Here is a 26,354-nt window from a genome sequence, read left to right as displayed (position 1 = left end):
TGTGGACATCTCCTAATTAACGATGATGATGAATAGATAATATATTTATATTCTATTAGCTTCTGCTAACGGCTTATCCATCTACCTAAGTCAGCTTAAACCTATGTCTGTATTTTACTAAAATTTATCAAAATTAGTTCTGTAGTTTCAGTGTGATTAACGGATAAACATCCAAACATACAAACTTTCACATTTATTTTGACTGCACGGTTGGTGCGGTGCCTCGGCAACCAGCTACCGCGCAACTTGTAGTGGGTTCGATTGTCTGGGTGTCAGTTGCATGTGAAATTGTATGTTTGTAAACACACCAACGACACAGGAGAAAATCCTAGTGTGGGACAAAGGTTTAAATAATAATATTAGTGTGATTGGATTACAGTTTATATTTATGCCCTTTGCCTTACAGGTGGGTATGGCAGCTCCATAAAATATAATCTGTTTCACAAAAGTAGTGAAAGAAGTAATAACTAAACAGTCATTCATATGTAACCAGGAAGATTAGCCTTTATTTGAATGATCTATTCATAGGTTTTCTATAAAATCATATTCTATAAAATATGATATAATCCAGATACAGTAACGGGAGAGTTTTATACCTAGGTACATGCATAATGATTAGTAATCTCTATCTCTAGGTATAACAAGAGTTCATCAACATCATTCTCTTTTTAAAATTGAAAATTTGCGATAGATGGTGCATATAATAAAATATAATGCACACTTTTCACCAGTTTGGAATGCACTGGCTGGTTAAACCCCATGTAAAAAGAACAAGCATTTGTGTACCGTAATATTATTATAACGTACCGTACATAAAAATTGACGAAAGCTCAAATGTCGTATCTATACCTGAAACCTCTTATTAGGCAGTCGATCATCTAGGCATTCTATCACCTTATAACATGTATGATGTATGTGTATTGTTAACCTCGAAAGGGTAAGCTTTGGTGTACTTATAATGGCACTTTATAATGTACACGCAATTTTCACCATAGTGTTCTAAGTACCATGTAATAGAGGGGTGAGCCTTTTGCCAAAACTAGGCACAATTTCAGGCTCCGTGCTTCTAATGAGAAATTTTCGAAAAACCGAAATAAGTTCAGTATACTTTGTCCGACACAGGCATCGAACCCGAAACCTGTTGAGCAACAAGACCTTATAATATTTTGCCAAATACATGTAACATAGTATTTGCGACGAAAGATTCAATTCTCCGCTGAGTGTTCCGCGCCGCCGCCCAGTGACTCAAAGTGGGTGCACTCGAATTCAAAACAATTGAGTATTAAGAAGTTGAACGTGATTTATGCTTCCTATGTCTAGATTGAATGGCTTAAACGATGGGTCCACTGTACTATAACCAGCTGTAGGTACTGTTGAGGAAAATCTTCCAATTTACTGTCAACTAACGGATGTTTGAACATTGCTCTGCGATAGTTAGTACCTTTAACTTGTAGGCTATCAAAATGCAATTCCAGACCGAATATTAGGGCGTTTCCAGTTATAAGATAAGTAGAACACAAACTGCTGCACTCATAGACGTTTAATGATTACTTAAACTATTCCTTAGTAACGATTTTGTTCCAAAACCTTGCCAAGGACTGGGTTACATAGCCATTAAATGACTCAGAGAACGATCGTAAGTATATTATTGATATAAAATTGCTGTTATTAAAGTGGAAATGACACAAAATAAACTAACATTTCGCAGAATGGAGGAAAAAAAAACATTTAAAAACTAGCAAATGTTTGACCATCTTATTATTGTAAGCAGGTTTAAGAATAAAAATAATAAAATTATTCAAATAAAAATAAAGTATATTCGTTTGTCAGATAATTTTATCATTTGTAGTATTGGAATCGCATCGTCTGGTGCTTATTTTGGAATCGACCTTGTTCACGTTGACTAGCATATATTTACAATGCAAAGTCGAATAGTTCTAGACTGCTTGCCGTCACATACATATTGATATTAATTCAGCAATTATTATGTATTAAATTGTCTGTATCTTATATGACTAGCCTCCTAGATGCTCAATAATATCTGACAAAGTTTCTTGGCGGGTTGTGGACGGCAGATGGCAGTAACTCCACGTAATCAAATCTCCAGATGGGGCCCAGTGGGATGAAGCCTGATCCGGAGCCTGCGGGTTTACCGAGGCTCCGGATCGAAAACCAGGAGTAGGAATGGGGTGGTTTTTAGTCAGTAAGAGTCTGACACTCCCTCTCGCCTCGCCTATGGCGGGAGAAGTGATTGGATGATGTTCCCCCCTTAAAAAAAGGTGCTGAATGGAAGATCAGGAGAAAGAATTATGCATTAGATTATGTGAGATCGATAGCAAAAACCTTACTATTGTAGGTATTAATAATTTTAAGAAAGAAGGATAATGAAATCGGTTAAATATGCTTTTGATTTCACAGTTGGTTTGCGTGTGAAGACTTTATTCAACAGTGAATTGCGAATTTTGTGTTTGTATGTCAATACTTACGCATCTGGTAAAATATTATCTTAGCTTGTTGTTTTTGGACAATATGTTGCCTCGTTCGCCTAGTATAGGCCGTTTCAAGATGGTATTTTCACACGAGATTCTGAAACTCGTTAATTAATTTATAATACAATAACACAAGTAAAAAAAAATAATCTCAACACTTCTCTGTACATCTTTGGAAAACAACTATACCAACATTGTCAAGACCTTGTTCTTCCAAATTGTACAAACTCTTCAAATCAGTTATCACCAGTACACCATCGCAACCACTAAAATTACCTCAAATGCCATTAAAATGTCCGATCAGATACCTCAAGAATTCAAAAGACGTGGTCTACTGATGGACCTATCAGCTGAACATCCTTTTAGCATTCCCTTCGTATCCTCGCGATTGTTGCGAAGCTATCGACCAGATCTGTACCAGCACAATGGATCAATGACCTCAAATGTAAGAATCCACTGGGAAATTGAATAATGATGGGTCCTTGTGACCACGACCGTGACATCTCCGTGTATTGTGAAACTGGTTGCTCGCGGCTCACGTCATCCTCACCGTTTGACATCGAACCATGTTTAATTTGTATCTGTCTATATCTTTTTTTGGTTTAAATGGATTTTCGGTTGCAATATTGTCAGTTTTATCTCATTCCTAAGTTATATTTGGTGTTTGGTTGTACCTGTACTTTATCATACAAGACATGAACAGCGAAACAAGTTTCTTTACGTATGATTTATTCAAAGAAGTTTAGTTAAAATGCACTACCAAAATTCTAAGTACCTACGTAATAAAATATGAAATGCATTCGACACAAATCAGCCACACTATTGCAACTAAATTTACTTTCTCACATAAACTGACCAAAATCATATTTCTAACGGTTTGTTGTTTATTGTGTCGAATTGCAGAGTTTGTCAAGGAGTTGGAACTGCCGTTAGTACAATATGTGATCATTACGTCGGTTGGGTGGCAAACCGCAATGGATCAACGTCCTTACCTAGTCTAGTTGAAACTGTGGCGTAAGACATGAATCAGGCGCAGCGTCTCACAAACATGCGACGTGCTATCATGTCCGCCAATTACTGAGATGATATTTTTTCCTTTTTGTAAAATGTTTCGCATTCTTAGTAGGACGGAATGTCGTTTGCTAGGTATTAAAATATCGGTACGTTTTTTTGAAGGGGAAAATCATCCAATAACTTCTTGACTGCCTTGGGTGAGGCGACAGGAACCATCAGACTCTTACTGACTAAAAACCATCCCATTCCTTTTCCCGCTTTGAACTGCAACCACGGTAACCTATTACGTTGTCTGCAGCTCCGGGTCGAGCATCAGCCCTACTATCGGTACAAGCGTTACAAATCTCTAAAAAATTAATTACTTAACCAAATGTAGGCAATAAAATTACTTTTTGCTAATGGATAGTTTTTCCCTAAATCTGATTAACATTTCTGATGATGCAGAATTATTCTGTCATCCGGGTAATCTTAACTTGCATTATTTTGCCAGAACAACAGATCAACGGCCTGAAAAACTGCGATGTCGACACCTTGTGGTACGATTGTGGTGTTATCTTACACACACAGGCAAATTGAGTCGAATACGCATATTTGTAATATTTGTACCGCATGCAGACTTGCGACTTTAAAGTTGACCGACTAAATCGCTTAGTACTTCTGTATGTCTGTTACTATTGGTCATATGCTGATTGTGGATTAATACTTGTATAGTAGATTTCAATACCTACTTGATATTTAAATTCTGTACCGCCAAAAGTCGTCAAAAGCATGCGTGTGAAATATAAATTCCCTTCTGATTGACTGCACGTAATGAAATACAGAAAACAATCTTATGGATTCAATCCAATATATGAAACATTAACAATGTCTACGTTTGTTGGCAAATTTGAGTACTTGGATTAACCTGATGGAGTATATGTTATGCAACTTAGTTGATCAACAGTCGGGCAACTAGTTGCAAGTCTGTACAGATAGTGTTGTCTATTGACTGATGACTTCGTTCATACAAGCAGGTGTGTGTACTGCCGATGGCTCGAATTTTATTGCATCGTAGATAAAATTGTAGTACAAGTATTTTTGTTGATAAAGATTTATGCATGTCCAAGTATTTTTAGTAACTGGTGACGAAATTAGTGAAGTTTTAGGTAAAGAAAATGGCTAAGTATATGAAAATAATTAGGTTGGTAAGCGTTTATGACGCACATGTGAAAGTATTATGCAATAATGAATATGAGGTGATTTTATACAAAAACAATTTCGTGTGTGGCATAATTTAAGAACTAGAATACCTACTAACTGACTAATTCATATCGATAATAACAATATAGCATCACTCAGCATAGATCCCGTATACGATTATGAGGTTACTAAACAACACACGTTACAATCTACTATTTGACTTCTACTGGTTGTTAATGATAATGATGTATGAGTCCGAATATTAACATTTAATCACTTCAAGAATAAGAAAGATTAGAAGTATTTAGCTTCTAGTGAAATTAAAATAGAACAAACTATAGAATATTTTAGGCCGACAACGCACCTGTGGTGTTGCGGGTATCCATGGGTGGCGCTGATCTCTTATCATCAGTTGATCCGTATGCTCGTTTACCCCCTATTCCATAAAAATACAACAGTAGCGCATAAGAGCTTACTTACAAAAGACATAAAGAAATACTATACGCCCAATTACATACGCATCTAAACAAGATCACAGCTTCTTCACACAATTCTCACGTCTATTGTAAGTCAGACTCACAAGTGGTTGTGAGGCAAATGAAGTAATTGTTGTGTACACGGGCTTTACTGGCATTGTTCATAGACGGAACCTTTCATAGCTTTGTAGAGCGACATCTGACAGACTACAGTCAAATATGTAGTATGTATCACTTTCCCTTTTTAGGAATATTTTAAGTATTGTTATGGTTTGTATCTAGAGGATCTTATTCTTGATCTGCATTCAATTTGTAGGCTGTGGATGACGACAAAGCGCTTTTAGAAGACGTCTTTCACCTTTGGTTTAATTTTAGGATTTAAATTGTTCCTAGATTCCTCTTTGTCTGTACTTCAGAAAACATACCTAACTGATAACATGATTGATCTCCATTATAGGAAAGACTCTGTACTGTATATTTAGAGGTAGTCTCAAATTCGGTAATCAGTTCGTTAAGACTTGTATAGTATTTGGTGAACTGCATCCAAATACTGCATGTCCCAAATAGTCTCCTTGGGTAAACGCCAGGAGATCATTTTAATTCAAGTAGGTTCTAGTTTCTTTGCTTGAGAAGTATTCTGTGAATAGTTTTGTGGAATAATCTCTTCTGGGTTTTCCTATCTATATAAATAAATACCTTATATTATTTATGAATTAAGTCTCAATTCATATGTCGTCATCTTTTCATAGGTAATAGGCAAGTTTCTGGAAGTCAATTATCTTACATGCGTATTCGTTTCTAGAAACTGATTAGTGGGATTATTTCAACTTTCAATTATAGGCTTTTATTCTTAGTATTGTGATGCTTAGTGTAAGGTTAGAAAATCAATAGGTACCTGGCAAAATATTGAATACTTCGATCTTAAAAATAGTCTATTACAACGTAGATATGGAAACAATTAGCGCAGGATTGCAGAAGACTTGTCCCTTTTTAGACAAAATAACTGACTTGTAAAATGACCTTGGGTAAACCGCAGTGAGGTATGAGATGGTGCTTATTTTTTTTTAATTCATTAAAACATTACTTTAGCATTTAAAGCGTCATTTGTACTGTATCTAATATATGATACACGAGCCGATTGTTTGTATTATGAGCTGTGATGATTCATTTAGATATCAAACTATAGGTAGATTAGTTTATATATCTATACTAGTAATAAAACTGTATATTGTATATCTATTTGATCGATGGTAGGTATCGATTCATACTATGAGTAAATAGGCATGTTGTTTTTATTGTAGTTTAAAGAGATATCGATAGATCAAATTTTAATTAGTTTTCTGTGCATAGAAATTTTGCTGTATCGTGTATTTGGTTTTCTAATCTAATTAAAAACATTGGTATTTATATAAAATGACGCATAGATATAATATTTAACGTAAGGTTTAATTTGTAGGTACAAATACAGAATTAATATCAACAGTTCAAAAAAGATAAATAATAGATAACTATTTAAATTGTTTTCTGAACTCATAAGGTCTCTAAAATCACAACGTAATGGATTTTCTAAGTGTCATAGTCATTAAGGGAGACCCATGCTCAGCTCGGGGGGTGCGGAAAAATTTCGTTTCTCGCTCCCTTGTACCCACGTGTGAGACGGGACACCAAGGTGGATTTTAGTCAGTAAGAGTCTGACAGTTTCCCTTTCGTCCTCCCCAGGCGAGGGGGCTCCATCAGAATTTCCCACCTTCGGGTCAAAAAATAGCCTATGTTCAGCAGTAAACGTCTTGTGGCTAATCTGATGAAGAATGAAGAATTTTAAGCGCATATAAATTGAATAATTAATTGATAAGTACTATCTATCTAACGGACACAAGACTCAGCTGTAGGTACCTAATAAGTATAACAGTACATAATAGCTCATATATAAACCTATCCTTTAGTAAGTACATTGCATCATATTCTAGACGAGATACATGGTCTATTGTTCCACGATATTTGCGTCATAGCTTAATGAATCGCCCATAACTCCTTAAACTAATACTTTGACAGTTTACGAGTTGACAGGTCAAGTTAAAATGGTTCTTATGAGAATAGAATTAAAGTCTAGTGTATTTAGCACTATAGGTTGAGGATTGCAGAAAGGTGTGGAGGTAACTAAATGTAATGTATTGTGATTGGTTACAAATAACGGTGACATTTGATGGTAATCAATGAATTTGAATTACTGTTTTTGAAGTTGGTATGTTAAATAAACTGTACAAGGGTTTAAAGATAATTAATCTTCATTAGGTGCCTACTTAATGAAGGAACAAAAAAAAGGAATAAAAAAATATACATGGTACAGATTTTAGAGTTCCGTACCCTCAGTACGAGATTATTTTACGTTGAACTATAATGAAACGAGAGTGCGTTCGGCTCTCTGATTGGCTGGCGCGAATGAACAAACCAATCAGAGCGCCGAACGCGCTTTCGTTTCGTACTCGTTAAACGTAAAACAAATTCGTACTAAGTCTGTCTGTTTTTCACCAACCCTGTATTTTTTGAACCGTGAAAATTTTCTCATGACTTTCTATCATGTGAAATTTTCATTTAATATTATATTTCTTTTGGCTTCATAACAATAAAAAAGAAACCTTATTAAACACAGGATAAAATAGACATTAACGTGGGGCTCCCACACAGCAAACGTGATTTATTTTTGCAGATAATTTTTATAGATATTAGCACAAAACTCTTCGTACGCGAGGCCGACTCGTACTTAGCTAGTTTTTTTTACTACAGAATGAATGACAACATTCATAAACACAGTTATTGTTAGTACGGTGACCGTTACTTTAGTAAAGTGATCTGAATTTTTGGTTAATGGACAGTGGGTTTCGTACTTATTTCTCAGCCGAAGGTCTTATTAATAATTGGCCATATAAACACTAAATAAATGGTAATGCTGGTCGATGATTGTCCCTAATAAGAGACCCACATTCTGATACATTTGCAACATTATAATTTGACCAGCATATCTTGATATTTGTCGTTTACTGGTCGATGCAAATGTGAAGGGATTGTTTTCAATTCTTCATAGACTCTGAGGTCAAGTTATACTGGTTGTTGTAGTACGTGTTTACGAACATTTATCTTCATTGTTCTTACTATTCTCACGGTGAGCTATTGCTATGTAAAAATGCATTTGATTGATGTAATTATAATATTATGTCTGGATCAATTGAATTTAATTTGCTTTTTGTTGTGTTGAACTGTCTTAATTTAAAAGACATTGATCTTTTGTTGTTTTGTTACAACATTAATGTTTTTTTGAGGGGGGAAAATCATCTATAGGATTCTCACGACTTGCGTGAGGCGGGAGACAGTTTAGATTCTTACTGACTAAAAACCACCCCGTTCCTTACTCCTGCTTTTCGAGCCCAAGCCCCGGTATACCCGCTAGGTAGTCCGCAGCTCTGGATCAGGCATCAGGTCTAACTGACCCCATCTGTGGTGGTCTGACGGCTCTTTGAGGCGTACAAAAAAAGCTATATGCAGCTCGCTTTCCTTATAGATTATTTACTACTAGTGAAATGAACGTCAGCGTGATTTCCAAGTAATTTTCTTTAGGTCAACTCACAAATAAGACGAAGAACCAATAGTTGTGTTTCTTGGAATTCTGACTCTGAATACAGTACAAATGAAATACTTTCCAATACAAGGCAATAGCATAGCCTCCTAATATTTATGGAACTCAAAACACAACTGTCGAAAACTGTACACTAATCTACTCCTCTGCCAAAATAAAGCCATGACCTCAAGTTGTATAGCTAAGGAAGTGATTTGCAATTCATCACCAATTAATTCGTACGAAGGAAGTTTGAATAAAACATGCAAAGGTCATCCTCGTGGACTTCATGTCACGGTTATAAAAATTGAAATTGACCCTCGGGCAGGACGGTGAAGGACCATAAAAATTCAATTACTGCCCACCTTCCTGCTTAAATATTGAGATGGACAGTTACAGATGTTGTTTAAAGTAACTATGTGTACACAGCTCTCTTATCTTAGTATTTTTTCTTTTGTTGTAAATGCTCGGAAAATTAATTTTGATTAGTTTTGGGGGTAACTTTGATGTGTGTTATATTATCATTTAGTATGTAGCATAAATAGATATTTCTTCCGGAGTTGCGGACTGCTTACTGGGGCTCTGGCTCGAAAAGCAGGAGTGGCAAAAGGGAGGTTTTTAGTCAGTAAGAGTCTGACACTCCCTCTGCCCTCGCCCAAGGCGGCATAAATCATTGGATGATTTGTCCCCCTCAAAAAGAAAATAATAAATATTGTTGGGATAAGGATTGTAATACCTTTTTTTTTTTTTTTTGAGGGGGAAAATCATCCAATGTCTTCTCCCGCCTTGGGCGAGGCGAGAGGGAGTGTCAGACTCTTACTGACTAAAAACCACCCCGTTCCTTCTCCTGCTTTTCGAGCCGGAGCCCCGGTAAACCCGCTAGGTAGTCCGCAGCTCCGGATCAGGCATCAGCCCTAAAGAATTGTAATACCTGAAATTTCATATAGCAAACTTGTTCAATATTTCTCTATGCTAGTATTCATATCAAGAGCATCTTCTAACATGCTAACGATACCCTACCAAGGTCCGCGAACTGTTGCGTGCCAACCACTTCATTAGGGAAATTCGTCACCCTCTCTCGACTGAAATTCGCGGTGAGTATGTGTGATTAATTTAAAGATGGCGTGTTGTCCTGATCGCGTGCACCCAGAAAAACACTGAGTTTATGTCCATTCTCAACCGTAATAAGTATGTTACGGTTCCCGTAGCAAAAAGTTAATTACATGCTCTTTATACACATAATTCCGGTGTCCAAATGCCTTTGGCGTGAAAAAAGTAAAGTTACACAGCTCTTTGCCGCATCATGTGATCTAATTGTGGAGGTCAGTGACCTGTTATTATGATATATATTATTTAAAGACTTTTTAATATAACCTCTTCCGTAGACAATTGTCCGTTTAAATTCCTCTTTCGGAGTACTGGATACTCATTTTATTTAATTGATTTTAATTAAACAAGTGTTAATCGAACAGTAATGGTCTGGTTCTAATCAATTATAAAGTAGTTACTGCTTTACTATTATCGGTAACTATAAAGCTTTAATTACAAATATCGATGTTCATTATGGTTGCGTGTGGCCGATTTACAATTTTATTGTTTCTTAGTAAAATAATTTCAGTTGCAATATAAGCGTTTCTGTTGCAATCGAAAGACTTTCTGTTAGATAATAAATCATGTCTATTGTTCAGACAATAAAACTGTTTTTGTTTTTTAATGCTGAAGCAACACTAATGGGTACCTAAGTGTGCCGAATATGTCATGTTTATGTATATGTACTAAGTAGGTACTTGGTATTTTAAGTAAAAATACGTAACTAATAATTCAATTAGATATCAACATTGTGACTTCTTAATTTTTATAGTGAGTTTCATTACATTCGACATTTTATAATACCAGTTATCTTACAAAATACTGCCTAAAGAACGGATGATATGCAATATCTTCTTTTGCTGTAACCAGGGAGGCAGAGACAACAGGTGGTTCGTGAACCTCCTGGGAGGATAATGTTCTTCCATCATTAGCAATTAAATTACTAACATTATGCAATTTTCCCTTTACTCAACTCTCTTCATAATGATGCCATAATGGCGGGATTCCACGCAAAATTATACGAAACTAGATTATATTATGACTTGTGACGTACCTATATCTATCTATGGTTGATGGTGGTATGATTTATAATACCAATGAAATTTCTGAATATGGAAGAAATGTCAAACGGAGTGAGATTGATGTGTTTTAAATGAGTTAGCGTCATGCAATAGATCACAAGATTTGCGGTTACTGTAATAGTTTCAGGTTTGTTAACCGGTTGCCTAGGTTTAGATGGTAATCTAGTCATTCTATTTAAGTGGTCAATTAGAGTATATCGCGATGGATTATACTATTAAAGATCAGGAGTAATATTTCTTGCGCTCATCGGTACGGTAGAAATACCTACGGCTTACTGTTCTCGACGTGTCATTTGACAAAACATACATAACCTGCAAATGACGATAGGCGGCGATTGAAGAGTGACGCAACGTTGTCGCTTCGTAGACAGTTTACATTCATTCCTAGCAAGATGCAATCATTTGTCCAAGTCAAAGCATTAACTTCAATTAATCCAAAATTAGGCACTCTTGAAACGTCAAATTGAATTGTTTAGTTGCTGTCTGTCAGTGAAGTTAGGTGTAGGACGCCTATTGTCATTTGTAGGTTGCTTGCATCCGTCAATTGACGTGTCGAGTACAATAAGCCTATAGGCAGTGCAATCAATTTTTTAAAGACCGCAATACTTTTTTCATTAGTCTCGTGGAACAGGATAAGTCTTAGTTAATTTCGGTCAACGGATCTTGACGTAAGGAAAGGCAATTCCGACAAATAAGTTGAAGTCACCGACTACCGCCAGTCATCTCCGGGCCAACGACCGCTGCCAATCAAGTTTGGCAAAAAACTGCCAGATTGCCAATGCGACTTGTACGCTTTGAAAATTGAAAGTGGCGTCCTTAAGTTTGTGTCGCTAATTTCCATTTATTATCATACATTATTTTACAATCATTTAAATATAAATCTAAAAATAACTTAAAAGGTAGTTGTTTTATTTTTTTGTGATTATTTAAGAATCTAAGTAAATAAATGCGCATACTATTAATTAACGGGATCATGGAAAGGGTCAATAAACATATTAAATCGTCAAAATATATCCTGTATGGTTTTACTATAAAACTTCCTAAATTGGAAAGAAAAACAGGATCTAAGCAAGCATAACATTAAATTGGTTCCTAATGTTACGCATTTCCTTTCTAAGTTTCCAAAGTGAATAGTGGGTACTTAGACACTTAGCTAATAGCCTGCCTATATGTTTTTATTTCAAAAGCTTTCTTATCTTTTTGCCGGAGTAGTCTGCAATCTGCAATGTGATCTTTTATTTGTTTGAACAGCTTGTACTCGCCGAAAACTTTTAGGTAGCAGAAACAACAAAAAAGTATTTTAAAAGTTGAGTTTAGATACTTAGGTACATTAAACCCTTCTTCATTTACAAATTCATAACTACAGCCCATAAACCTTCATCACGCACCGAATCAATTACAAATCTTCACAAAAATAATAAAGCTCCCTTTTCACAGGCCAATAACCGGCAAATTGAAAAATAATACAAAAAATATTTTGATGCGCGCCGTGTACCATAAAACGGGCAATTACTGGAGGGTAGTAATTTTGAGGTACCAGGGGCGCATAAAAACAAGAAGCTCTGTTTGTCGGTACCAGTTCGGGGAATTAGACAGGCGACTGATCGCTGGCCAGCGAACATGTGTTGTGGATCATATTATGCACAATATTTATGTGTGACGCACACTACTGCGTATCGATAAAGGATTCTGGGTTTTTTGAGAAACACCAACGAGTGTGGTTTAACCGCAGTTTCCAAGTCTTCGGAGTAACTTTTGGGGATAAAACGAATGGAAAAAATTGCGGCTGAACTCAGGTTTGATTAACTTTTTTGAATTGTTTGTTTGGGTAAAGGTTTGAGTAATTTAGGATCCGTAATGATTAAATTAAAGTTGTTAGTAAACATGTGAGAAATTTTGTAAGAAAGCCATAAAATACTAAGTGTACCTGTTCATTACTAACTGTACCTAATTACGGAAGTACAGGTGTTAATGACGGCAATTAATATAGTGTAAGATAACTTCCTTACTTGGTTAGTAGTCGGCAGGCAAAAATGCCAACGAGTTTACCGTTAGCAGTCCCCTTTAGGTGTGACTTGCCGTACAACTAAATATTACAAACAAATAAGACAGGGTACTTACTTAGCTGTACTTTACATTTTTGCACACAAGTGCCGGCCAACGCCAACATTGGTGCCACGATATTGGCCATGTTTCACCAATATTGGTGTGACAGGCTATCAATATTGTTTAGGAATTTCCTATACCTAATGACACGATAGTATCACATTTATTGATTACTAATATTTACTTTTTATATGCTATTTTGCTATTGGATAAAAAATGTTACTCAAATAATATTTTGCTCTGCATGTTTTAGTGTATTCAAAGTTAATTAAGATTATTTCTAGCCAATCTCATTTAACGTTCAAAACAATTTAACTTATGTTTCTAATAGGTGTTTATGCAAAGTGTTGTTGTTGTACGAATGTTGTTATGTCCACTGCGATGTTAATAACCCATCGAAACCGTTGATCAAACATTTTTTTTTATGTTATTCTGAATCATACCTTATTTACATATGAATTAAGACCATGTCCACGACAGTATCAGAGTGAAAAAAACACTGTTGATTTATTAATTACATGGATCTATCTATCTTCATTTGTCAGTATGTTAGTACTTGAGTGACATGATTCGGTTCAAGTACCGGAGTACAGGCGCGTGGACGAGTCAATGAGCTCCAAATAATATAATTAATTCACGACGTTATCAGACTACTTTTTCTACCACTGCCGAGTAAAAAAGTCTCGTACAAAAAACACCCTGTACTGTTGACATTACGTTTGCACTCGTTTTAACTGTATCTTTTTCAATTTTAACTTCATTCGAGTACCTATAGACTTGGCAAAAAATCGAATCCATTTAACAAAAATGACGCATCGAACATGGGACAAAAAGTGATAAAAGTCACAAAATACAGAAAGCAAAGTATTCCTTTTGATTTATTATTCGCCAAAAATGTCTATTTGTTAAATGTCTATAGCAGGTAATAAAGTCGAAATCAGCCTGTCGCATCCATAATGTATGTGTGAAATTAAAATTCATGCACTTGGTGTAAGACAAACAGATACGTGTTGCTGAGAGGCCGCTAGTTACCTACTCGAGTCAAAACAGGAATTACTTAATGTTGGGAGTGATTCTAAATAAAATTTGCATTGCAAAATATTTGATTTTCAACCTTATGTCAACAGACAGGCATATACCACTCTCTCGTTTGATGACTCGGTTTAAAAAATACGACACAATAAAACATGAGGTTCGCCAAAGATTTATGGACACTCTAAAACTTTACCAAAATGAGCTGTGATGCTTAGATCTATTTGTATGGCTGCCGTGTGAACATGGACTGAGAAAATTTTCACAGGCTAGGCATTGTTAACAGTCGTATATTTATTCGAGCCTGCCTCTAATTTTCTGCACCCCACCTCAGTGAAACAGGTTCCTTTTCAAGGAGTTTCTCGACAAATACGCCCACGGTAACCAATCTATCTCCGAACAAGCCGATCGGGTGTCTGGGCCTTAACATAACGATAGTCGAAGCACTGAATACTTGAATATATTTAGATTCCTAGATCTGTTCAACATGACAAATAACATTACCATACACAAGATTTATCTGATTAACGGTACTTACGTGGTAATGGGCGTCAAAATTCTCTATTCATCTAATTCGTTTACATGAGTCAACAGTGCAGAAACTGTGACCGAAGTCGCAAGTAAATTGATTAATAGTTTATCTATAATGGCCGAGCAATTAGCTAGAATAGTCGGCGATGTTTGGATCAAATGTCTCATGTTTAGATCATTACATTTCAACTGATTACTTTGTACTAGCGGTCGTACAATGTCACATACTTTAATTATTATTTATCAGTTATTAGTGGCGGTTGCGTTTGATTGATTTAATTTATCTCATAGTTTTAAAAATCGTAAGAGTGAGTTCTATAATCTAGTTCTTGAGCACCTTCAAATTTTGCTGAGATTTCTTCTAAGTTAATGCTCGCCTTATGCAGTAGTCTCTCTTCTGAGAAGGAAAAATAACATTACTTCTCCTTACTGTTCAAAATTAACCCTTGTTTATCAACCATTACATTATCAATTACATACTTTACTATCTCTCTCTTACATTTTAATACATTAGCTCTTTATTCAGTTCAGGTTGTAACATTATCACCCTTGAACCTCTCCAACTAATACAAATTGTTTGTGAACAATTGCGTGTGTTACCTTACGCTGTAATGTAACAGTTAGAGTAAACTAGTAAACAAGCCACATACCTCTGCTAATGGACGGTGATTCAGCTTACTATTACTTGAGTAATTTTAGCTTTAAACATACAATGCACATGCTAAAGCTTTCCTCTTATCTTTTGGGTCAATTTAATTGATTTGTGTCTGCCATACACATCAATGAATCAATTTAGTTCCAGACGGAATTAATGTACCATAAATATATCAATTGCTTGGGAAAATCCCCTATTGGTCTCCAATGCTGCAATAGGTAAAATGACGGCGAGACATATTTCATTCAAGTGCATTGTGGATTTACTAACATACAACACCTAGATCGAATTCAATTGTGTCTCATAAGAAAGTCTTATCTGACATTTATAACTCCGTTCTTCACCGGTGGTGGTCTGAAGGAATACAAGAGTAAATTGCAATATATAAGAAGATCGATCATTATTTACTCCATACTTATGCTTGTCATTAATTACAAGTGTAATTAAATTAATACTTAAGCTGAACGCACAGCGCCACTTACGACACTCATCAACTTAATGGCCACTTTGAATAATCTACTTTTTGATCTTCTTTCAAGTATGTAGTTTGTTTGATGTGGGAACAACTTTGAAACATGGGAATTTCTACCTAATTCATGTCAACTATGATTAATTTCTTCTTGTCTTCTTTCACTATGCATAACAGCACATCAAGTTACTCTAATCTGCACGACCCTTTAATTGATTTCAAACCTTATTACTTTCTGGTAAAGTTAAATTTTGCAAAGAGCAGTTTGCTGTCTGTCCCTTAAAATCATTCGCTTCGTGATTTCTAAGTGAGACATGCGATTCCTGTATCTCTGTATCTGTGTCAAGAGGATTGTTCCGTCGTTCAAGGACTCTAATAGGGAAGTAAAGACATGAGGTCCATCTCCTGGCAAGATTGACGTATCCTCGCGTGCGTACCTCAATTACAGTGCAGGGGTCCAAATGGGTGCTTCCTTTTGTGCCGTTGTTCTTTCATTGTCATCAAATTGGCGCCGACAGCTTAACTACAGACGTTGACGTGACCGTCTTTTGATATGCAGATTTTTATGAGGTCAGGGATTTTTACTCCTGGATGATGTAATTCTTATTCTTGTCGTTAGTCGATGTTCATATCTCCGATTGTAAAGTTGGGTTAGGTTAGCCTTTATTTCGAAGGCCATATTATTGGGAGTTCTTTATCATTTGTGCAATGAACGTGTTTCATGCAGTTTATTTTTAATGATGTCATGTGCAAATAGCATGCGCAGGAAATTTAAGTTTCTTATCAATTATATGCTTACATTGCATATTACAAATATTTAACAATGATTACCTCTAGGTACTATGATTTTGCAGAACCTTTTAAGAATATTTTTTGTAAGAAGACTTAAGGGATCTTTTTATATTTTTTTCCAGCTACCTGGCATCTGACACATCTACTGCCTGGTATAAATAATTCTATTAGCTGGTCAAAGTCGTGATCTTCCTTACTGAACCGAGCATCCCAATAAGATTAGTTGCAGTTGCATCCTTGTTAAAAATCTTTATTGGTTTGCTCCGATATAAATCGATCACGTTTGACCATTAGGCATCACACACAAAATAAATCGCTGGTTTTATTACAAGCTGTCCAACTAATCTTCCATTGTGGGGGACATTTGTATTCAGGTGACAGCATGCTATCTAAATTTTCACACGGAATACACACGGAATCTTACTTGATCGTGATTTGTAAATTGTGCAGTCTACACTGTGGCTGTGTGGTCCACGTCATCGCTGTGACAAATTAGAAGAGGAAAATAAAGAGAATGAAAAATCTACTAATGATTTTACAGTTATTCCCAATAGTAATGTACCTCATAATTAACATGCCGTAAATTCCAATCTGTTACAGACGATGTACTTGGCACACGACACACGTACGAAATTTAATTTAAATGAATTTAATTTGAAATAAAAAATGGAATAGTCGTTATGTGTAGCGGGTGTGCCAAATAGGTTCAGTGCAGCATAAAGGCCGAACAATCTGCTCGACGGAGAACTGAACGTATTGTGAGACGTAGCGGATGTAAACCAGTTTTAATAAATAAATACAAGAAAAAAAAAACATTTACTTAGCATTCCTGTACATGGGCATGGTAATGGAAATAAAAGATAAGTAAGAATGAATATTAGTTACTCGGAGAAGGAACATAGTGAAATACCTGGAGGTGTATCTCACGTTAATCATTCAATTGATGCGGTTTCTTAAACGGTATCTGTGCATAAACATGATCTGAATGGGAATGTCCTACACATTGGGCCTACGCTCTTCGATCCATCGTGGGATTGATACGATCGCATAGTATGCACGATACTACGAACGATTTATATTAATGCCCACCGTATTCTGCACATGAACTTATCAAACAGATAAGATAGCGCAGTCAAGGGTGCGACGGATTTTCGATCGTCACTAACTGGCAGATAGAAAAGTAAAGGTTATTGATAAATGTTAAGCATGTAGTTTATTGTTCGGGCGCCATGTATTTTACACAATACTGACTAGTGCCTACAGTATTTTTTTATTTTTATGAAACACGCCTATAATCGAGCAAACGTATTACCTGATGGTAAGCAATCACCGCCGCCCATGGACACCCGAAACACCAGAGGTGTTACAAGTGCTTTGCCGGCCTTTTGGGTTAGAAATTTAAGAGTTGTAAGGGAATCGGAAATTGGGATGATTGCGGAGGGGAGTAATTGGGCCTCAGGTAACTGTACTCATGACGAAACAAAACGCTGTTTTCTGTGAGGCCGTGGTATCACTCCGGTCGAGCCGGCCCATTCGTGCTGAAGCATGGCTCTCCCACACTTATTGTTTGTAGCAAAGTAGACCTTTCTCTGGTAACAATTGATGATCTAGATCTCTCGATATCAGTAGGCATAAAGCTGTTGCTTCAGATTTGTAAAAGTGAAAAAGATTTTCAGTAATGGTTGCAGTATTGTAAATCTGAACTGTTTGAGTTTGTAACTATATTTACGTTAATGACAATAGAAATAGCAATATTGTAAAAAAGTTTAAAAACATCATTTTGAATTGAATTGCCAGATGATGCGGTGATATTTTTTATCGATGATTTGTAACTTAGCAACGACTTATCTGTCATCTTGTACCGTTCCAGATAATGCACAATCGAGTACGACTGTCAATAACCGAATAAGTTATGCGATACGAAGTTTCGATATTACTATCAGGATGGTATATGGGTCAGATATTTTTTGACAGATTAATTTAATTGACGAGAAACAAGTAAAATTCAATAACCAAAAAATGCAACATTTGCCAAAGTTACAAAACTTACAAACCAATGTAACAGCGATGAAGTGAATGAAATATCATGATACATTACAAAATAAAACATTAAAAACATTTTGTCATCAGAACAGACATGACTGTCTGGTTTTAGCCAGCTGTGCAGACTACAGTCCTATACAAGTGTCATTGCTCGCGTTAGGTTCTTTTGAAACACCCCTATAGAAACATCTTTATTGTATGCATACAACACAATTTCTTTAGTGCAAAGCCCCCATCATTCTAATTCGGCACGACCAAGTGGTTCTTAAATAAGGTCATGTGAGGACAATGTTCGTAATTTCACAGTCTCTCCAAATCAGGCCACATCTGCGTTTGCAGAATCGCGTCATTCAACAAACGATTTTATTGGAAATAAAATAGTTTTTATTGAGTAAATTGATGGATAGTGGTCCTGCTGTTAGTTTGAGAGGTCGTTTAACTATTATGACAACATATAAATGTTCTCCGATGGCTTTGATTGTGGTTATTTATTGGTTTTCGGTAATATCTTTATCGTCTTTTAAGTGATCTGGCAATGGCATTGCCTGATTTACTTGTTGGTCGTTGACATCTACTTTGGTTTGCATATCCATTTCATTGTCATGGTACTTGCTCTTGAAATTAGTTTGAACATTGTATTGTTTTCATGGATTCATCTTGGTCATATTTATTCCTTAGCATTTGCAATCATGTAGCATAAAAATCTTTGAAATATTTCTCGGTATCATCCTTCAAGTTCTGGTTATAAAGTCATAACTTAGGTCTTAACGTGTGCACTAAGATATAGGGCGGTCGGACCGGTTGCCGGCTGCCGGCTGCCGGTAGCGACGAGAAAGTGCGCCAACTTCACTCGTTTTTATCTCTAACAGATTCTATTAGCAAGTGCAGCCTGAGATAATGAAGATGAGAAGTTTCTAATAACGTTAATCTTCCCTAATGATTGTGGAAATCTTCCTGGTCCGAAGATTTTACTAGCTATGGAGGTGACGAGGTTTTGTAACGACCTAGCATCTTTTGGGAGTTCTGAAGAATTCGCACTTCAGCAAAGTTCAATGGCTTTGCTAAACGCACCAATTGTTTAATATCTTTATTTTTTGCCTTAAGCAATCAAGAAATCTTCAAAATTGAAACTATTAACACAGTAATTTTATTAAGACAAACGAAGTCATTGATCCCGTGTCATCACAATCAAGGAGCCGTTGTGATAATTCACAGAGGCACACTATGCAATTAATAGGTCAACTGGATTACTTCCCATCAGGCCGGTCTCTGAGAAATTCACTAACGCCTTTTTATTGTTTTCACTGGAATAAAATTTACACGATGATGTCACATTTTTTTCAAGAACTGTAGAAGAAATAGATCATTATTTCTCTTTTCGTGAGAAATATTTGTTTTTAGGTCTGAATATGATTCATTGGTACAATTAGGCGTCAATTACACTACTGCAAAAAAGCTGTTATAAAAACTTTGTGATTAATCAAGTTTAATGTTAGTTAGCTTAACCCTTGAGACAAGCCAATTGTATGGGCAGAGATCGTGACCAGTGGTTAGTATTAGGCCTTCTTTACGTAGCTGTGGGTCTTGTAACAAACTCAGTAAACCTCTCAGTTGGTATAAATACTATAAATAGGTAGGCACTAAAGAAACATTTAACCCTAAATCGAAAGAGGGCATATAAAAATCTAAACAATAAAACAGTTATTTCTAAAGTAAGTGGGTTCGTACCCGAGACCGACAAAGGCTGACGTTTCGTATTAACACACAATGCCTTCACAAAAACTAGTCGCGTCGTTTTAGCTCACACGGGGGACTTTAGAATTAAATTTTTGCTAAATTATCGTTTGAACGTTGTACTGAAAATATTCTGTAGGCGTTTTTGATCTAATCTTTCGATTGCTTTTGTGTGGTCTTAAGATAGAAGTAAAGTATGTACTTTTAGTAAAACATTGTATTTGTACATGCTGATATTTTATTAAAATCAGGTAACTTGTAAATTCTCTTTCGAGGATCAAAATTGCACTGATGATATTAAGTATATTGATTAGAGGAGGTGTTGGCAAATTCAGTAGGTTGTGAACTTTAGAGTTTATTTCAAATATCAATACCTAAATGGTATTTAACGTTGTCGCAATTTGCATTCTAACACCATAAGAGAAATACATGAATAACTACTATAATAAAAATGTCTATAGGTATCATCTTTAGTAGTTGCATGTTAACCCACCAGTACCCTTAAACTGCTTTTCTTTCTTTCTTTCTTTTTGAAATAATAAAAAAAAAATTGAAACGAGAGCACGTTCGGTTCTTTGGTGCTCTTATTGGTCGGCTTGAATAAACCAACCAATTAGAGTGCCTTACGTGCTCTCGTTTCGATTATTTTAAACGTAAAGTAAACTTATACTAAGGGTACAGATCAAAGGAAACTCCACATTGTCAATCCTATCGTATTAGAGTTTTTAGAAAAAACTTTGACTGTATATAATCTTCATGTTATTTATAATCTACTACTTGTTAGGCAATGATACACATAGTACATGAATCAGATTGAGATAATAACTTTATACTCTTAAACAAACAATGTGCAGTTTGTCTGAGTATTTTAATGTTCATAAACTAGTGACTATTTTTAAATTATTCTTTGTATGCGTGAAGCAAGGGTATGGTGTCATCAGTTTTATGTGGTGATGATATATCTAAAACTGCTTTATTTGTTTAGATTGAGTTCTCTTGTGTTACGCGTCATTCCTATCTGGTTAAACGAGCTAACTGTTTATAAATTCAGTTTTGCGGGAAATTAAGTAAATAGGTTACATTTTTAGCACATTCTTATTACCTGCTTTAAAATATATAGTTTATAAATCTGGATTTTGTATCCAGTAGGCGTGGAACGGAAACACATTCCATAGGAAACATTTGCGTAAACTTTTAAGTCTAGAATAGTGAATATGTATAAATGTTTAAAATTACCTTCGTACCTACATTCTCTACCCCCGCAATAAATGGTTCCCGAGCTGTCGGCACCTCGTGTAACAAACACCATCGTAGGCGGTGTGATTTACGTACGAATCTATCTAGGTCACAGTACTTTACCTAGACACGAAACAGACGTCTTAAACCAATTTCATTACCATATTATTTGCACGAAAAACTATTTAGTTAATCAATAGTTTTGTTTTTTTCGTAACCACATTCAAATTTAAACTGCGAACATAATAACTTTGTTCAAGGATTTTGTACCGTTATATACTTATAAGTATGTTCGCAAATATTTTGAGTGGTTTACTCACTTCAATTTATTTATTTTTTGAGCTGGAAATGAGGTATGCAGTGTTTAGAATGCAGTGTAGATTGTAGAATCGTGAATGTTTGAAATATTTGTACTCGGAAAGTGGTTTGTCTTGATTTATTATTCCGTGCATCTACTTTTTGGTAGTTTATGATTTTTGCTTTGCAGTATTATTTTTTCTTTGTACGTCTACATCATACCTACACTATACTACCAATTAAAAAATAACAATTACGTATTAAGTAAAATAGATTTAAGACACTATCAAGACCGCCAATTAATTAACAGATAATATCAAAATATTTTCAGTCTTTTGCGTCTTTTTCGAAGAGAACTTTACTGGTAAATCCAATAAGGTAACTGGACAGTAAGCTTGGATAACGGTGAACATTTCTGTCTCATATTTGCCTGCGGGTTACCGAGTACTAGGGACTAGGGTTACTGTTGAGAACTTGTTCATAGTTTGTCTCGACAATATGCTATGTTCATATTTGTACTGACTCAATTCTATTTTAATGGATACCTGCTCAGATATTTCAAAGACTCGTTACCCATATCTATTAATTTAATTAGGATTTGTTTCCCCTATTTATTTAATTAATGCATATTTTTTCTCAACAAAAGCAAACTTAATTACAGAGCCCTCTGTAACTCTAGAGAGGATAGAACTTATTTAGTCTCTCTTTTTGTAATTCAGAGGTATTACTCTTGAATCCAATTCCGATCGATCGACATTGATATTGTGAAGTTTCATACTCTTGAGTTGCAACACTAGCGCTCATTGCATCCGTATTGCGTGGATATTAAAGGAACTAAATGGTATTGTGTTTGGCTCTATATTTCGTGCTCTGATAGCTATTTTAAAAGCTACGATTTATCCTAAGTTCTAATGTGGTGTCAGGAAAACATGAAGGGGACTCATACTAGTGGCTACTTAATTCAATTTATGCTTGTTTTATCATTTTTAAAACATGTTCACACATGATGGCGCTATTAACAGCTGTCCGATATAAATGGAGGAACATTATCAACTGTCGATAATTTTGTATATGTTTTAATTAATTCCTCCGTCACTATCGTGTTTTATCGATATTGTTGCAATCCTCTCTGGGTCAGAGCAATTTATTATTATATATAAATATAGTACTGTTATCGCTAGCCAAATAGGTATGTATGAATATTAGTTGATTACGAATGTTTAGTTATGCTGAAATATTATTTGGCCACTATTTTTAACGAGATTTCTGGAATGTTTTACTAATTTTTACCTAAATTTAAACCCTAGTTAATTAGAATTAGTTCAGTGTGTCAATAGAGAGATCTATCTAGCGTATAGAAACTAACTGATGATGTTGGTAATGAGACAAGATATTTGATGCGTCATAAACTTAGGACCTGTCCAAATCTCCACGCGACGTCAACGTGGAACGGTGCGGTAACGTGACACGGTACGTTGACGTGACGTGCAGATGTGGACAAGCCATTAATGGTGGTAATCATCCTGTGCGTACGAAGGGTCGCGTTCCGCGCGCGACAAGGAAACTTCTTTCAGACCACCACCGATGCCCGTCCGCCCGCACTAATGCCAGTTCCAGTAGGACTTGATGCCTGATACGTAGCTACGGGCGGAAGACCCGAAGAGCAGTAGTAAGAACGGGGTGGTTTTTAGTCAGTAAGAGTCTTGACCTCACACAAGGCGGGATGTAAGAAATTATTAGATGATTTTCTCTTTAAAAAAAAGTGGTGTCAATCCCGACAATAGCTTGACTGAAATAACCGAAGTATTGTAAAATTTTCGAAAGGCCCACAACGTTTCTTTTACTCATATTTTTTCGCAAAAAACCTGGTTCAATAAAAGTAATTCGCTTTGTAACAGTGAAAGTTGAAAATACGAATTGAAGGCTTAACACCAAGTACTGTTAACATTTATGCCTCTTAACACACAATATAATATTCAAGTTAACTTTGAAAGAACAAGTTACATAACTTAAACTTCAAAGAGTTTTAATCGAAAGTTGGTTTTTTCGATGGTTAACCGATTTCTAACCACAACTAATTACCATCGCTATTCATATTACCGTGGTTAATAGTAACTGTGGTTAATAAATATAACTGTGTGTGTAAATGTTAGGTGCTATTTTTAGAGATATTTCGTAAACCATATTGAATGGATTAAGTTGAGGTGTTCATAAATAATTTCGAAAATTATAGATTATGTCTGGTTTACTGTCTTATAGTCTGCTTTTATGTTCAATGTTGAAATTCTGTAAAGTATATGTTATTTTATATTATTTTTTATGAAAGTCTGGAATTATTCGAGTAGGTATGTATGGCAATAAGTTTTTTTAATTGAATATTCTACATCTGAAACTGTATTTAAGTGTATTGACGAATTACGGACAATCGGACACTTTTCAATAAAAGTCGTAACCTTTTTATTGATGTAATGTCGTGATGGCCCGGGGTCGAAGACGTCCGCTTCCCATGCATGATGGGTGCGGGTTCGAAACACACTAACGGCAAGTTTCAATGTGTTTTTTTTCCGAGTAATATGAACTTTTTAAGGTTATTTAGACGCCACTGACAAACGTTCAAGGAATTATGTTCGGAAATCTGGGCTTTTGATGTGCCTGATTTGAAACTTAGATTCTCTTAGGTAAACAAGTTATTACTATAGATAGTTTAAATCCTGATTTTGAACTGTGAATCAACTGATTCTATTTTAACTTCGTTCCTATTCTAACATCGGTCTGATTGAAGTGTGACAAGTGACTAAACGATAATGGGCGGTATAGTTAGCGCATTTAATTAGATTGTCGGCTATCTGGAGTCGAGCAGTCATGCTCTCTCACCCGGGGTGGTAAAGGCTGCACGTGCCTTTGATAATATAAGCGAAGTATTATAATAAGTTTTTTGATTTGTAATTAATTGTAAATGATATGAGTTTGTAAAGCATGTCGCTGTTATTGGGCAAAGGTCTCTTCTCGTACGGAAAAGAAATGAGAAATGAGGCTTGCTTAATGTATGTGCCTTTGTTGAAAATAGGAACTGTACTCAGTGGGTTTGCCCTGTCAACATAGGACCTTGTAAAGAGTAGACATGACGAAATAATGACCTAAAATAAGAGTATCACACTTCAGAAATATGGAACTTTGGCTTCAACAGTAGTATGAAGTAATATTTTCAAAGAATCAACTGCAGAATAAAATATTTTCCTCTAAAATATAGAATGGTTAAAGTGTAGACGGGCGTATGTATTAGTCATTTATTCTGCGAACAGCTTGATTTGTTAAATAAATAGATAAAAATGGTTCAGAGCTTTGCGGCGCCTTTTGAAGCGTGTTTTTTATTCTGGTAATATGTTTTTTTAACGTGGCCTATTTGTGGTCTAAGTATATTTATATGTCTTACTTAGACATAGTATTATGTAATGAGTGATTAATTTATACACTACATCTACATCTTTTGAGTTGTATTAATATTTATCTATAAAGTTTTTTTTAAGGGAGGAAAATCATCCAAATATTTCTCCCGCCTTGGATGAGGCGAGAGGGAGTGTCAGTGTCAGACTCTTACTGACTAAAAACCATCTCGTTCCTAATATTTCTAGGTAGTCTGTAGCTCCGTGTCGGAATCTATATAAGCCTACAAATGGGATATTACTGGTTCCATGTTTCTGCTTCATTTTACTTGAATACATAGGAATTAAATTACTTAACATTTACTTTATTCAATAGCGTATGAATCATGTCTATATTGTTCGTAGGACCTATGTATGTATTTGGTCCGACTTAATTCTTGGTCGACAAAAATCATTTAGCCACTTTAAACAAATCATATTGCAACACATCATAGATTGATATTCATGCCTAGTACTCGTAATTGAAACGCAATTGATACGATTCGATGCAAGTCGGCATTCAGATATATTTTCACAATAACTAACATGTTTGTAAACAGTCGGTATTTGGTATTTACTCAACGGATTATCCCACTAACCAAGGCTGCTGGCTTACGTGTCCAATGCATTTGTCGAATCCAAGGTCTGCTTCAATATTTTAATGATTTAAGAAGACGTTGTTTGTTTTATGATCTATGTGCGAATGGGAAAATAATGTAGCACTCGTAGTACAAAAAAACTACGTTTTAATTTACATTCATAAGAAGATTGAAGGCGAATACAACATTCAAAATTATTAATGTAGTAGTATTTATATTAATATAGAATGTTCCAAATGCTAAATTATAGGTTAGTGTAATGCATTAATTAGTACAGTAACATAAATATTTCTTACTAGCTTCTACTAGCGGGTTCGCCCGTGTCCCTGTGGTATAAAATGTATCCTATCATCCAAGTTAGCTCATACCTTGTCTGTATACCAAATATTATCAAAATTCGTTCAGTAGTTTCAGCGTGATTAACAACTAAACAAACTTTCACAGAGATTATAAACAAAATAAATATCGTAAACAAGATTTTCATAAATATTTTTCCATT

The 26,354-nt window shown here is 35.4% G+C and overlaps 1 protein-coding gene across 1 annotated transcript in view; it reads left to right on the top strand.

Annotated features, from left to right (window-relative positions):
• The window catches only part of LOC118273979 (chondroitin sulfate synthase 1), a 54,770-nt gene that overhangs the window by 18,594 nt on the left and 9,822 nt on the right, over window positions 1–26,354 (top strand). The window lies entirely within an intron of this gene.

Source organism: Spodoptera frugiperda, chromosome 3 (genome assembly GCF_023101765.2).
Source record: "Spodoptera frugiperda isolate SF20-4 chromosome 3, AGI-APGP_CSIRO_Sfru_2.0, whole genome shotgun sequence".
NCBI lineage: Eukaryota > Metazoa > Arthropoda > Insecta > Lepidoptera > Noctuidae > Spodoptera > Spodoptera frugiperda.
Note: the sequence above shows the minus strand (reverse complement) of the source record. Positions and strands in the feature narration are given on the sequence as shown.